Below are 17,409 nucleotides of genomic sequence, written 5' to 3'. Positions count from 1 at the left end.
CGAGTACAAGTAATCGAACATATACTAAACTTGCAAGAATTACATTTGCATACTTGTAGCGAATAGGCAAATGAGGTACAGTCTTCTTCAGGGTGCATTTTCTTGTAGGTCATACATAGAGAACGTACTCCTGGGTCATACAAAACTTGTTCATGATGTATCACATCAATGTTGGTAGTGCTAATCAATTTATGCCGAAAATTGTGTTCATCTTCGTATCAAGCAATGTACCAGGCAAACCTACATGTGAAAGTGGCATTCTTGTTGCAAACAGAATGCAGATCTACTTCTCTTCAATGCTGATCGCAAATACACAAGTGTACAAAATAGGTTTAAAGAGTAAATTATATTAAGCAACATCAATGCATTCTGAAAGGACCTGGTATGAATGTAGTAAAATATAGGTCTGAACAGGGGCAAACAGGTCTGGATTAGATAGGACGGGATTAAACGGGTCAGGATTGAACAGGATTTAAACGGGTCAGGATTAAACAGGATTTAAACGGGTCAGATTTAAACAGGATTTAAATAGGTCAGGACTGAACAGGATCAAACGGGGTCCCGTTCCATAACCCTATGTGATGAAACCCGTTTGAAAACAAATAGGATTTTCTAGTAGGGTTGCCTATTAATTTCTCACGTACTGGAGTGGCAAGATGCAGCATTACTGTCTCATCGTTCGCTGTACTACAGTAGTCTTCCCTTGTTACACTTGTTACGCGTTTAAGTATTCTGCACTAATTTCACTTTATTGCTTTTTTGTTGTATGGTTATTTTTTTCTCGCCATTCCCTACTAGAAAATCCTATTTGTTTTCAAACGGGTTTCATCAAATAGGGTTATGGAACGGGACCCTGTTTGACCCTGTTCAGTCCTGACCCGTTTAAATCCTGTTTAGGCCTGTTTAATCCTGACCTGTTTAATCCTGTTGAATCCTGACCCGTTTAATCCTGACCAGTTTAATCCAGTCCTGTTTACTCCCCTACTGAGACCATGTTCAGTTACTGTTGTCTGATTTCGCTCAACATGATTCCCCCGTTAAACTTATTTGGTAAACTTATGGATTTGCAATCAGCCAAGCAAACAAGTAGATCTGCATTATGTTTGCTCCAAGAATGACATTGTCACATAAAGGTTTGCCTAGTATGTTGCTTGATTCAAAGATGAACACATTCTCAGCATTAACTCATAACAAATTCATAAGAAACTACTGTACTCGATATTTTATGTAATACATAGACAAAAAACAATGAATGCCAGATTGGAGATTGCGGGATAAAATTGGAACAGTTTGTAAAGACGCACTTGTATTTACTATAGGAAAGAAACGTAACAAATATTATGAGACATACAAAATGTATTGCCGCCAAATAGGCACCATCTCCAAAAAAATAAACATTTTTCATTAAACAGGTCTTTCGCTACAATAATTCAACTGCAAGCACTACAGTTGGGCGTGCCATATGACGAAGCAGTTCCTACATGTAATACATAACAGAGCATTGCATATCTTGCAGTAAACTCTTGTTTTCTACTCCGTTTTCTTGCCGTCATAGCATTTCTTGTAGTTTCTATAAGTCTCCATCTTAGCAGCCTCTCAAACACTTCAAACAACCACAGACGGGCCAAAGCAAAATGCAAACACGAAACTAACTGGGCTTCGGCTGCCAGTGTTCAGGGACTGTTTGCACTGGTGTTGCTCTAGGAGTCAAAGTCCAATGAAATGGCAGCATCCTCAGATTCCTTGCTGCTCAATCTATCGATAAAATCGGTTGCAGACACAGTGAGATTGCGAGCTCTGCTATCTTTCGAAGCACATGCATGCCGCTTCCGAAGGTGGCCATTTTTGATTTCTGCTTTGATGTTCGCGAAACTTCAGAGTGCGTTTAAAAATCACCGCCTTGTGGGAATAAAGTGAACTGCTAAGGAAACAATATAAGTTCTCCTCGACGTCCAATGGCAGTGTGTCTGTGAGCAGTGCAGCTCTCCAAAGCGGCGTTTCAATCCATTAATGTGGGCTATAACAATGCCCAATGGTGCGGTATAAGAGCTAACAGTAGTTGCAGTACTAACGAACCAGTTGGGAGCATCGTTGATGCTGCTGGTAGTTTTCCTTGTCTAACAGCAGTATGTCCATGACTGGCATCACACGTCACATGTATACTGCAAAGTCAAGACAGCATCATTGGGTGTCGAGCTCTGGCAGACCAACCGTGTCAGCTTCTGCTCACACCGTTGACAGGAAGAGCTTTAGCTTGTAGTGGTGCGTCCATGTCCAGCGTTGCAAGCATTGGCACGTACACAGCTTTTGATAGATGAGGCTTAGAATTGACTTTTACTCCAGGTATCACTTGTCACACGTGACACAACACCCCCGCAACTCCACACAAGAGTTTTCGCTCCTGGATGACTACTCACACACCGCAGCGTCGTGCCCACACTTTTACTGCACCCAACACACACAACACTGAAGTTGACATGGGAAGTCACACCACCACATAAGCTATCATGGCACGCACAATATGCTTTTTCACACACACACACACACACACACACACACACACACACACACACACACACACACACACACACACACACACACACACACACAAAGACGATGCCACTCGCTGTCCATTGAGCTCCACCAGAGCAACCATGCAACACAGCAAGTTGTGCTTATGCCTGGGACAGGAATAGCTTTAGCCAGTGGTGGCATCCATGTCAAAGGCTCAGAAGTGTCCAAAGAGATATAACTTTATTGTATCTTTGATTGGGTCTAGGGGTGGCGGTGGTCGGGAGACTAACCCCCAGTCCCCCCTTCCTTAGACGGCGGCCAGTCGTTCCTTGCTGCCGGCCCCTTCGGACAGCCCAGTTGGCTCGAACAAGGCTCGTGGCAGGAGTGCCACCTCGCCAAGCCTGCCCCTGAAAAAAGATGTCTTAGATTAAGCCACAAATATACTAACTATTTTTTCAACATACTTTACAGAAACAGACTCCATATTTATTCAAATGTAAGGTGTCTCTCAATTTACTTAGCTTAGAAGTAATCTCCCACCTTATTGTGAGGCTGATGGCTTAAGTTACTGTTAATATGGTAGCAGCAGTGCCATGTTTTAAGTAATCTAGTTGTAAACTTCCGAAAGCAAAACTGCACTTGCCACCAAAAATACAAAGGGAGTGCCTTTGATAACGTCATTGAGAGAACAGTTTCACTGCCCGAAAGTAATGCAATGGCAGCTGTGACATTGAGAGGCTTCCATAACTAAAGCCTGGCAGGTTTACGGTGGACACTGAAATTCTGAGAACGCAAGCAAATGCACCACAATTGCACATAAATAATGAAACCACGAACGTACGGCAAGGGTGTACTTTGTCTCGGAAATAGAAAGAATATTACAATTAAAATGCAAAACGATGCTACAAAGAAATGGGAAAGGACACACAAAAGTGCATGCCCACAGGGCTTCATTCATTGTTACTTTCAACTGCAGTCTCAAAAACGAAAGGAAGGATGAGTGCTGTATACCTGTCCCTGTCAGCAAGAACAGGTCATCTTCCGTGAAATCTACCAAGGTCTTCAGAGATGCCCATGACACAATAGAGCATGGCAAAGTTGATTACACAGTGAGCTGCCGCACAACTTCGAACACTGCTTGTATGACACACCTGCATAAGTGCCAACTGCGATAGGTCACGTATAACAAGAGAAATCTTTATATCTGTATCAGGGATACAAATGTAGGGCATGCTCACAAGTGGAAATATCGCAATAAAAGTAAAGGTTGCATTATATTCATGCAAATACAATTCGTCAACAAGTGTTTGTAGGGAGAGGCATAACAGATATGCGGAGCATGCCCATGTGCCCTATGTGTTTTTTTTCCTTTTAGAGAAAGCCAGAAAACAATATATGCAAGCAATTGCCCAGCACTTGTCTGCAATTACTTACTACGCGATATAAATAATGCATGCCAACATGTATTTGTAAACACAAGTTTGTCACATGAATTGTGAGCACTTCCTTTGGTCACCACAAAGGTTGTGCAAGTTATTTCATTTAAGTAAATCTTTCGTGTCTGAAAGAAAGTGCTCGGGTGGGAGTCAAACCATCGACCTTGTTGGAATTAACAGGGATGACTAAGCAAATTAAGGGGGATGAGCAAGTAAATTAAGAGGAGGACAACCAAGAGGCATGACTAAGCAAATTAAGGGGGTGTGTACATCATGTCCCCGTCGTTAACGCATCAGCACTTGGGTCTTTGCCTTTAAGTCTTAGGGATAACATAAGAGACCACGTGAATTTTCTTTATGGCCTTATTCTTATTGGCTAAACAACGAAAGTAAACACATACCGAGAAAACGGACAAGTCACGGTGCTGGTGCTGCGTTTCCTTACACTGTTTAGCCACAACGAATACATACCAACTAGGCCAATTTACTGCCTCTACGGCCTTATATTAGTTTGCATATTCTTCTTCCCTCTCCAAACTGAGCAATCACCTCATAAGTGAATAAATTACCTATTTTTTTCTCATGTCTTGGAGCATCTCTCCAATGAAGTAGTTAAGTTTTTTTTTCTTTCTCCCGGGTCCTTGTTATCTGGATGGCTATGCACGAAGTGGGAAAATGCGTCTGATAGAGAAAAGAAAACATATTCAATGTCAGTGTCAGCACTGACACTATAGTGCCGTATGCAAGAACAACTTGCAAGCGGCACTTACTGTTTAAGGCCAGGAGTTTTTTCGGCGTCATTGGGTCAATCTGGGTTCTTCACGAACCTTCGGCATATCTGTCCCTTAACACTGCGCTCTTTCAATTCGGCCGCTGTCCGCAAGCAGCGCGCTCCCTCTTTGCAAAAGAGGGAGTCCCGCGGCACACACATCAACGCTTCCCACTTGTCTGATGGCATGACAATGCCGTGTCCAATGTGGACCTGCGCAATAATTAACATTGAGAAAAAGCTAAATACCAAGGGCATAAGATTGCAAAAGAACTAAAACAGTAGTGTGTCTGAATTACCTGGCCATTGTCATCCTCAAAGAAAGGTGGCAGGTGCCACGGGACATCCCCCTCTTGTTGCTGCACATTCAAGACAAATAAAAGAAGTGTGGTGTCCAAATACTTTCCTATAATCATATATCTAAGGCAGAAGCAAGCAACACAACACAAAAGACAACCAGTAAAATTAAGACACAGGTGCAAAATTCAGCAACAAGCAAAAAGTATAAAATAATAGTACTTCCTTCTTGGGCATTTTGGGGGGGTTTATTAAACAATTTTGGCATCCTATCTAGAGCCAAAAAAATATGTTTAATAGATTGGAATCTAGAGGTGTGCCAGTAGCTGTTTGTAATAGGGATGTGCGAGCAGTACCTTTTCCTGTATCCAATACAAATCGAATAGTAGGAGAAGTGAGTCATGCTGAATATTGAATGTTTCTAACAATTTTGTTTTGTTTATGTGAATCAATCGCATAGTGCCAACAGGCATTATCTTGGGGCACATAAGGTAGTGTACAACATTATCAGTAGTTTCATCTCACAACTCCCACCTGTCACAAATTCCATTCCACATAAATCAAGTTGTAAACACAGATGTAACCAGCAAGGCAATTGCAGAAATTAAAGATAGTCATTTTCTCAAAGAATACTTAGTATTTTTTCGTCAAATATATGCATAGCAAATTTAGAAAACGTATTCTAGCCCTGCGAACTGTTTTTTACCATTCCTTTAACATTTCACTCTACAATTAGGGAAATGCAGAATATCTGTGGCAAAGCTGTGCTGATTACAGTTGCTGCTGCAGGCACAACATTCTGAAACTGCAAGGACAGACATTAGCAGCATGTCAGAGTGGCATATATCAGCATGAATTCACAGTTTACTCAAACAGGGGACAAGGAAAGTTTCTATTAATGCACACATGCATAGTGCACCCTCACATTCTACAGCACGAGCACATGCAAATTACCTCTGCCGAGGCCCTGCTGGCTGCAGCTGGTGCTGCAGGCCTCACATCCTAGAACGTGCAAGGAGAGACGTCATCAGGATAGCCACAGCATGTCACAGTGGCACATCAGCATTCATCCACAGTCCACTCAAACATTTTCTATTAATGCACACGTGCACAGTGCACCATAACATTTCACTCCACGAACACATGCAAATCACCTCTGCCGAGGTCTCGCTCGCTACAGCAGGTGCTGCAGGCCGTACATCCTAGAACGTGCAAGGAGAGACGTCAGCAGGATAGCCGCAGCATGCCAGAGTGGCACATCAGCATTCATTCACAGTCCACTCAAACATTTTCTATTAATGCACACGTGCACAGTGCACCATAACATTTCACTCCACGAACACATGCAAATCACCTCTGCCGAGGCTCTGCTGGCTGCAGCTGGTGCTGCAGGCCTCACATCCTAGAACGTGCAAGGAGAGACGTCATCAGGATAGCCACAGCATGTCACAGTGGCACATCAGCATTCATCCACAGTCCACTCAAACATTTTCTATTAATGCACACGTGCACAGTGCACCATAACATTTCACTCCACGAACACATGCAAATCACATCTGCCGAGGCCTCGCTCGCTACAGCAGGTGCTGCAGGCCGTACATCCTAGAACGTGCAAGGAGAGACGTCAGCAGGATAGCCGCAGCATGCCAGAGTGGCACATCAGCATTCATTCACAGTCCACTCAAACATTTTCTATTAATGCACACGTGCACAGTGCACCATAACATTTCACTCCACGAACACATGCAAATCACCTCTGCCGAGGCTCTGCTGGCTGCAGCTGGTGCTGCAGGCCTCACATCCTAGAACGTGCAAGGAGAGACGTCATCACGATAGCCACAGCATGTTACAGTGGCACATCAGCAGTCATCCACAGTCCCCTCAAACATTTTCTATTAATGCACACGTGCACAGTGCATCATAACATCTCACTCCGCGAACACATGCAAATCACCTCTGCCGAGGCCTCGCTGGCTACAGCAGGTGCTGCAGGCCTCGCATCCTAGAACGTGCAAGGAGAGACGTCAGCAGGATAGCCGCAGCATGCCAGAGTGGCACATCAGCATTCATTCACGGTCCACTCAAACATTTTCTATTAATGCACACGTGCACAGTGCACCATAACATTTCACTCCACGAACACATGCAAATCACCTCTGCCGAGGCCTCGCTCGCTACAGCAGGTGCTGCAGGCCGTACATCCTAGAACGTGCAAGGAGAGACGTCAGCAGGATAGCCGCAGCATGCCAGAGTGGCACATCAGCATTCATTCACAGTCCACTCAAACATTTTCTATTAATGCACACGTGCACAGTGCACCATAACATTTCACTCCACGAACACATGCAAATCACCTCTGCCGAGGCTCTGCCGGCTGCAGCTGGTGCTGCAGGCCTCACATCCTAGAACGTGCAAGGAGAGACGTCATCAGGATAGCCACAGCATGTTACAGTGGCACATCAGCAGTCATCCACAGTCCCCTCAAACATTTTCTATTAATGCACACGTGCACAGTGCATCATAACATTTCACTCCGCGAACACATGCAAATCACCTCTGCCGAGGCCTCGCTGGCTACAGCAGGTGCTGCAGGCCTCGCATCCTAGAACGTGCAAGGAGAGACGTTAGCAGGATAGCCGCAGCATGCCAGAGTGGCACATCAGCATTCATTCACAGTCCACTCAAACATTTTCTATTAATGCACACGTGCACAGTGCATGCACCATAACATTCTACCCTACGACCACATGCAAATTATCTGTGCTGAGACTCTGCTGGCTACAACTGGTGCTGCAGGCACAGCATCCTGAAACATGCAAGGACAGACGACAGCAGAATAGCCACAGCGCGAGATGAATGTATGGCACAACTGAGATTCACAACCCATTACTGCACATACACAGAATCTGGAACCCTTGAGACTTTGACAGCCAAGTGGCTGGGCACAATACAGAATCTTGCTCCAAGTGCCCTACAGTATGCTACATTAGGGAGTAGCAGCTACTAAATATGCAAAGAAAAAATTACCTACAGTTCACCACTGCACGCAGGCATACTAACCATAGCCACTTCTACAACATAGTTACTGCAGAAGAAACATACAATGTGTCTCAGTTTGCAGCGAGATTTAAAAACGGAAGCTTTCAATGCTGGTGAAACTTGCTGTATTTTGTTAGCAGCAACCTTAAAAAGCGTCCTACAATTCTAGTGTACTTTCTAATGACCTTGACGTGATTATCAATTTTCTTATACTTACAGCAGATATGTCAATACTAGGTTTACAGCACCTGCGAAAACATCAAATTGTTTGCAGCATGCTCTATTGCATAGCTTTGATTTCCACATTAAAAAGAAAGCCTGGGAATTCCAAAATTGCACTCTGCAACAACACACCCACGTACAGCAACAACGGCACTCTCAAATGAGCTCAGCGGAGGGGAAAGGCAATTGTGTTCCACACCGTCCTGCACAGCAGATGTGCGTTTGCATGGTTCAGAAGGACTTTGGCAGCATTTTTCCATCCCTCTCCCCTAACACAATGCGACTATGCAAAAAGCTACTAAAAATTTAGCTACCCAAAAAGCTATCCAATCCTTCTATGCATGTTACTGCCTTGCCATAGCCACCTTCAGTCATGCATACATTTTTTCCACCAAGAGTCACTGGTATGCAATCAACGTTTCAGAACCAGTGCACATGTGACACACTGTGCAGGATAGTGCACTAGAGGCAAGGCAATTATTTTCACAGTGAACTTATTTGAGTGCTATCGTCATTGCACATGGGCATATGAAGCATTCTTAAATATCTTGTTGGCTTTCTTTTAAACATGATATAAAAAGCCATGCATGAGAGAGTGCTGCAAATAAATAGTGTTTATAGCGGTGCTCTAACAACGTTAGGTAATCTAATAAGTAATAATAATAATAATAACCAATAGGTAAACATAAGAACACAAAAGGTGTCAAACAATTTTTCAGGTTGCTGCTAACATACAGTTGGTTTGATCCACATAGGTTTAACTTTTTGAACATTGTGCATGGTAGACACCGTTTACTAATACACGTCAACTTTTGTGTGAAATATGGAATGTTTCCCTCCTGATGGCAGATGTTGCATCCTGAAGCACAAGACTGTGTGAGATGCAAGGAAATCTGCTTGAACAGCAGGCATGCCGTGGTCAGCAGAAGCTGCTATCAGCAGAAGCTAGTATTTGGGTCAAATGGTGTGGAAGCCTAGGACTCGTGACCAGGATAGATCCAACCCATCTGTGGAATTCTTTTGAGTCTAGACCCCAATGAACCCCTCGTTTGGACAGTAACTCGACTGCTGCCACTGTTTCTTGTCTGGTACGAAATCTCAGTGGGAGCGCTGTGTTTGTTTTCAATGCTGCCAGTGTGGCATCCACTTCATCAGAAATTAATGGAGAATTGAGATTGTAATCAACAGAAATGATCTCGTCATAATCCTTCTTGATCCATCCTGGAGGGTCTGAAGGTAGAGTAAACAACTCAGCATCCAACGGGTCATCGTCGCCCCAATCTTCTTCCAGGTCCCACTCTGCATTGTCATCGTCTGGGTAATCAAAAAATGCGGACTCATCTAGAAAGCTGTCCATTGGGACTGGGGCGCCCCTCCCGGGTGAGGGTCCGGTGTAGGGAGAACAAGCTCTCGGGTATAGACGGTCAAGCACGGTCTGAATGTCCCTTGAGTAAGGGTGTGGGAGAGGAGTTGCCTGGAGTGATATGCCTGGAGTTACTGCCTCTGCGGCTTTCTGGTGACTCACAATGTACAGCATGTAAGACTTAGCAGCAGAACGATTTAGCAGCAGAACGACTTAGCGACAGAAAGACTACGCCCCAGACAAAAGATGCCATAAAGTAAGGTAGACTATAAGAGGGTTTTAAAAGCCCACAAGAACCGCTACACACCTCAAAACATTCGCTAGTCATCATCTCGGAGTCTAATATACTTTCAGGCTGGAAAATAGAGTAATATCATGGCATCAGCTGCAGCAGATGCCGCCTTAACAATGACAGCTCATATTGCACCAATATAATGTTGAATGAAGCAAACACTGCCAACTTACCAGAAAAATGTAATCATTGTTATTTGAATGTTCAACATCCTGGAAAACAGGGTGATAAACTACATAGTTGTCATGTCACAATGTGCAGCTTAATCAATGATAGTACTATGTGAACTGCACAATAATGCAAGCTTAGTATGACAATAATTCAAATCAGTACTCCTAAACCCCCTCCTAACGAGAAAAAGGAATGTTATCTTTTTACTAAATGAACCTGACATGAGATTGTAAATTTCTTGCTGCATGCACTGTAATATTATTTGGCTCACATGTTCACAGGAGCCTCATTTACAGATCAGCAACATTTTCTTATGAAGTTAAGAAAGTGTTTCAATGCCCTGTTAAAGCAGGACACTAAACATGAAGGCTTGCTGCATGCTCACAGAGCAATGACATTTTTATTCAGTGTAACAAGCACTGCCAATGTGTAAATGCTTTCTTCCGTATACTTCTTTTAGTTAATTTTTCCTTGCACAAGGCATGGTCAAACTTGAATGCACAATAGCATGTAACGTAAGCCTGCAGGAAGTGTACGTATAGGAATCCTTTAGGACAAAAATAAGCAAACCTCGAAAGCTGCTTGGAATTATACAAATTAAGCCCCACATAAGCACACTAAAAAGATGATAAAATATATATTCATGCTGTTTACTGTATATAACTCAGATTAAGAGTTAAAAGAAGCTGGATATATAGAAATACAATAGAAACAAAAACTAAGCCACAACAGTGATTTAAATTTTTACTTACCATTCCACCAGCAACAGAAGCCAACCTGGTGTGGCCACCATTTAGGTGTGTCAACAGCATATCTAAAAAGGTATAAACAATCATACTCATCACATGTGGCAACTGGAATAGGGCAAAAAAACTTCAGACACTGTTTCACAAGCAAGATGCGTTGCAGTGACTATTCCCAGTAAATGGCAAAGTTAAACCAAGTGTGCTTATCCCAATCAATAGATGACCAAAGCAATCCACATGAAGCGTATGACCAATACACCCAGTTCATCAACAACGAACTTCGTAAGTGCCTCCATGACATAACTAAGACAAAGGAAAAATTTTTTTCTTAATTTCTTTGCCGAGTCTTCATTTTGCCATGCACTGCTATCATGATAAAATTCCAACTCGGCCTATTCGGCATTCTTTTGCTATCAATTAAAGGCCTGCTATTAAGCAGTTATTTTACAAAATGCGAACATATCTAGAAATTAACTTGGTTTAAAGAAGTACTCACTGCTGCCCAAGATGTGAGAGCTAGTGAACACTCGTTCACTAGGTTTTATAACTGATGTCATGGCCAGCAAGCACCAAGTGATCAGTAAAAATTTCAACTCAAGGGCACAGGTTGAAAGAGCATCTCATTTTTTTAAATATTTTATCGAAAAACTGCACAACTATAAGACCACTTACTGCAATACAAGATTAAACTTCGTAGTACAAAGTACCTCCAACTGCTGTTCATGTGCATCAATTACTCCACTTCGTGTGCATCATGTGCATACTCATGTGCATACTCCGCTTCATGTGCATACTCCACTTCATGTGCATCAATTACTAGCACACTTCTCGCCTTTAACAGTGAAGGTTCTTAAAATTCACAACTCCTGTTGAAGTGCAGCTGTCAAGACACATCATTTGCCTTTTTTCCTTAAGTGTTTACTCTTTACGCCACTTACTGCTTATGGCTTCTGTTTTTTGGTGCTGGCCGTACATGATCGTTAACACTAAAGGTATCCAAATAATTTATTCGTGGCTGTGTGCTTCCTTGGTGTCAGGGGCTTAATAATGCACTTACTTAGCAAGAGCACTTTGTAGTGTTAACTTTCAGGCTACCTTTCATATGTATGCAACTAATATTTAATCAGGTGCTCACAGTATTTACACCTAGTTATTCGTGTGTTTACCCTGCTTCAGGGTACCCTTTAACAGCTCATATCACAAAGAAAGCAGGAACGCACCAAACTTTGTAGACAGGAGTGCCTGCAATTCTTCATTCTTCGTTTTTTTCTGTCTTTAGCCTTTCGAACAGCACTCTGTTCTTTTCCTCTAGCTGTCTGTTCTTCCTTTGCTCCTTCTTCAGGAGACTCTTCTCTACAACTTCATCATCACTTTCTGAGAAATGGCTGCTGCTCCGCTCCCTTTTTTTCTTCAAGATTTCTCTTTCTTTGGTGCTTTTTGAGAGCTGTATCTTTTCCTTAGGCACCTGCCGAGCAAGCTTGGGATCCTGTTGTATATAAAAAGCACAGTCAATACCAATTAGTGCAAACATGACAGATTCTCCCTACTTCAACAGCTGCTGAATTTTCAAATGACATCACATTATGAAGCTGGATTAAAGGATGAGGCGCAAGTGACCCTTGAGAAGTGATGTGCCCTTGTGAAGTCACGTGCCCATTCGTCCTTTAAAGAAACTGATTATGGAGTCTTACACAGCTAAACCACGACCTGATTATCAGGCCCGCCATAGTGTGGATTAACGGAGTCAGATTTTGACCACCTGAGGTTCTGTAATGTGCGCCCAATGCACGTTAGACAGGCGTTTTTGCATTTCGCCCCCGTCGACATACAGCCACTATGTCATGATTTCATCTCACAACCTCGTGCTTAGCAGCACAATGCTAAAGCCACTAAGCTACCACAGCGGGTCATTCTGGCTTAATTGTGCTGTATACATAATTTTCGTTTTCTTATTTTAAAGCATTACCATAGCATGTAATACAACACATGCTGTGTTTAAGGGATAATGAAATGCTGTGTGCAGGACCACAATGGCCCTCATTCATAATTCCTCATCAAGAAGCATCGTTATCGACTTAGCACAGCTGACTTGGCCAGGCTAGGTGGACAGTCGAATTCCGTGTGTGGCACTGCAATCCTTTTTCTTGTCATCGAGGAGATGAGATCCCTCTTGGACACTGTATGAACAAGATTTGTTTAGTCGTCTTTGGTGTGAATAAAAGAACAGTATAAGGGGACATTATGCAGCGACACCACACAGTTTCTCACCACACATAACCAGATTAAGGCTTTTATTCATGCAGCTTCACACTCTCTCTCACCCTAGGCATATATATATATATATATATATACAAAAGTTATATAACTAATATAGAACCATATAAGTGCAACCAGGTAAAATATCCTGCTTTATGATATAAAAAATTACTCCATGCTCATTTGCATACAGACCACATGATGACCAGCCCATCGCGATTCTTCTGTCGAAACGATAGCGAGCCTCACGAAACAATCACGCACACGTCGCTGTTAGGCCACCTGTTTAGATATAACCAGCGCGAAAGTGGGCACGGAACACAACAAGAAGCGACTAGGTCAAGTACTGAGTTCCAGTTGCCCTTTATTGAAAAGAAGCATGAATGTATAACCTCGCGCGTGATCACAACCACACAGTTGTGCAAGTAATCAAGTCCACCACAAATCAGCAAGAACACACCAAGGCCTAAGGCGGCTCCCAATTTATCCGTAAGCACTATGGAAGGTTTACCTATGCAGTTGACTCCTGCAATAGCTGCTGCTACAATGGTGTCTTATATTGTCATGTGCATTTCATGCTTATTTGCAATAAACCCCAGTTGGAAGTCAGCGCTTGTCCTTGTCACTTTTCTGCTCCGAGTCCACTGTCACGCTGGTTATAACATTATGGAATACCAACTAGCCTGGTCTCACACCTTGCTTAAACTGCTTAAAGACGAATAAATAGACATAGGAGTTATTTTTTATGCTGGAACAGAACATACCGAAAAGGCTTTTCTTCTTTTTTTTTCTTACCGGTTCTATGCCGAAACTTCATTTCCAAGTATTACGTTACAGCGTCAGGGTAATTAGTCGCAGAACAGTACGGGCGGGCAAATCTCATACAGGGTATCACACGGCGCAGTTTTTATCGTGATCAAGCCCAATTCGGATCGAATTTCACGGTCGTGATTTGCATTTCTGCGCAAGCTGCGTGAGTGTGTCAATCGCAGTCATGAATTTAGACCTGGATCGGGCTTCATCGCGATCAAACGTGGTCGTGTGACACGGCTGTCAGTGATGTGCGGCACCATTAAGCTTCAAGATTAGCTTTCGGCAAATGTGCGTGAATGTTACTCACCACCAAGCAACACCACGTCGGCCGGGTAATAATCCTCGGACGCTTCTTCACCTTCCAGGCATGGTGACGCCCAGTACACCAGTTTGTTCTTGGCCACATCGCTCACTGATTGTGGTGAAAACTCGCGGATAAGCCCAACCGCGACCAGTGCGCTCGCGCCATTATGGTGGCGAACATAGGCGTGTGTCGGCACAGTCATGGCCAAGGAAACGCAAAGTGAACTAAAATGGAATATATAAATGAAGAAATGAAAGAGAAAAAAGCAGAGTATTAAAGAAAATGCACGATTACGATTAGTATAAGTTAAAGAATGACGTTAGTATTGGAAAAGAATAATTATACAATTTATAGATGCACAGAGATTAAAAAATGAACTTAGAATTGAACAAGCAGGAATCGCAGAGGTAAACAAAGTAAAAAATCAACGTGTAGCACACAATGCGCGCTGGTTGTCTAGACTTGGCCCTAACATGGTTGTTGAACAAGCTTTGTAGATGGCGCTAGCAACGTTTTTCTTTAAATAAGGAACGATTGGAGGATTCGTGGAAGAAAAGTATAAAAACGACAAAAAACGGAGACGTACAAAATCACAGTTCGCAACAGGAGATCAGAAAATTGGGTTGTAGAAGTTCATAGTGTTCTTTTTTCTTGTTTAACTTAGGCAGGACATTAAGCACTATAATAGCAAGCGCTTAGTGGCGCAACCCACCGCCCCGTTCCAAAGGGGACGCTCATAACAGCCATCCATTTTTTTTTGTTTTAGTTTTGCTACACTGAGTAGCGCCGCCGAGGGGTTATATTTGATTTGTTAAAGCTATAACGTTGAGGATTATAAGGAGCCATACCAAAGTATAGCGGTACTGGAGTTCACGTGAACATAACGTTTTTTTCTTACTAATTTATTACGAGGCCAAGAAGGCCACCTTACCAAATTTCCAAAATTATATTTAATTTTGTCGTGTTATATATTCTTCTAAATTATTTTGTGTCGGCATTCATGAGATCTTTCATCCCATCTACGTATTTTTGTTTTCTCGCCCACTCTGGTATTTTAAGTTTATTCTTTTTGTTCTTTTGATATATTAGGTTAGTAAAGACGCCTGGTAAAACCATCTGAATCATCTGCAGTAGCCCGGTTGGTACGTTGGCTGGATTTACAACTTTTCACTAGCTAATGCACACAAGGAAAAAAAAGAACACGTATAACTCAAACCTTGCAATTATGCTTTGTGCAGATACAGTATCAAGAGACATATATATTTGAGATTCATATTCCGTATTGCGTATATGGCTTCCAGGTTAATATTTACTATCATTTGGGCGGGCTTAGAAGGGGCGTGCAGGCAGAGGTGGAATGGAGGGAGGGGGAATGCTTACCAAATGCATGACCGTAAGTACGATACGTATTAAATTTTCTGTGTACCAGATTTATTGCATAAGAACGACCTATGACAGCCTGTCTTCCAACTAAAGAAAAATCCCTGGCTACGCCACAGGTGCGTAAAACCACAGTGCTCAGGACATACCAACTACACCGCAACTGTTGTGGATGATCAGCATGGGTTGCAGAAGATAGTGCTAGCCTTTCCTCCTTCCCCACAAGAACCACTTCTCTCTCTCTCTCTCTCTTAGTAGACACAGCAGCAAAACAATTGGGTACTACACACACACACACACGCACACATATATATATATATATATATATATATATATATATATATATATATATATATATATATATATATATATATATATATATATATACGCTCCTCGGATCGTGGAACAAAAAATCAAGTGCCGGCGACTCCAAAGTAAGATCTGGCCTGCAGGCGCAGGAAAAACTTTTACTTAAATTTATCCAAAACAGATTGCGCGGAAACATACATACATGCAATGTAGCACGTGACCTCGAAGGAGAATAGGGAATAACGCCCGTATTCAGAAGCTTAATTGATTTGATCTACGCAGCTCCTGGCGTGAACGTGCCCAAGAAGGCCAATCATAGTGTTTCTTTGAGCGCGTTTGCGTCAGGTGACCAAATCAAGCGTGGGCTTCAAGTTAAGGCGGATTTCTGAATACTGGAGTTAGGGTTTTTGGTCAGCGAACTTGGTCTTTTACAGCTGCGCATGACCATGTCGACCAGTAGATTCAAATAGTGAAAGCTGCACTGGCCGGGCTTGTTCACAAGTGCACAGAGTTGTAATGACTTGCTTAAACTGCGTAACTGCCCACTGCTTGAGTCTAGTGTGGTTCTCGTTGAGGCTTGAAAACCGAGCAGGCATGGCATGAAAGCGATCGAGGGTGAAAGAGACTACAGCGGACAAGTGTTCACTTAGTTACCACAGATTTAGTTATGCTAGAAAACATTGATGTGCATCACAGTGGCATCCTCATGTGCATTCTCCGTCTTTTATCAAGCATACTAAAATACAGCGATCTGCTAATCATACAGGGTCCTAATATATCGCTGCGCGTGTTCGAAAAAAGGTTTTGCGCTCACCGCTGCGCTGTTCTTGCTCAAATTTTGCATAACGATCACGTTTTGGCGTCGACTTCGTTTAGTATAACACCTGCACAGTTAATTGCTTGGTTTTTAAGAAGAAAGTGCGAATTTGCCTGCGCTTATGATAATGCGAGTTGTTGCCGCGACGGCGCAAGCATAAACTTGTGTAGCCGCCCGCCGTCATCTGCAGAAAGCAGCACTTCAGCGAAGGAAGTCACCTGTTCTAGCAGTGGGCAACAAGCGGCAGCCTTCCCTGAAAGGCTGCTTTCTAAAGATGACGGCAGGTGGCGACACAAGTTTATGCTTGCGCCGTTGTGGTCGAAGCTCAGCTCGCATCCCCATAAGCGCAGGCAAATTTGCATTTTTAGTGCACTCCATAGTGCATTCGCTCTGCGGACACATAGGGAAATAAAGTGATGAAACACTGTAATCTAGTTGGAGTTCATAGTTTACAAAATTGTTATGCAGGACAGTTGGCAGGACACTCACTCGACCTCACACACGGGTATACCCTTGTTTAAACGAATTGAAACACGCCAAAACGAATCGAGTGATTCAACCGCGTTCGTAAGCAGCTGGTTTAGAGCGCAAAACGTACGTTTGAGACTACTCCATGCTCAAAAAACCACTACAGAGCGATTACACGTTGAGCTTCCATGTAATTGGGCATAATAACTTATA

This window comes from Dermacentor variabilis, chromosome 11 (assembly GCF_050947875.1).
Source record: "Dermacentor variabilis isolate Ectoservices chromosome 11, ASM5094787v1, whole genome shotgun sequence".
In the NCBI taxonomy this organism is placed as follows: domain Eukaryota; kingdom Metazoa; phylum Arthropoda; class Arachnida; order Ixodida; family Ixodidae; genus Dermacentor; species Dermacentor variabilis.
Note: the sequence above shows the minus strand (reverse complement) of the source record.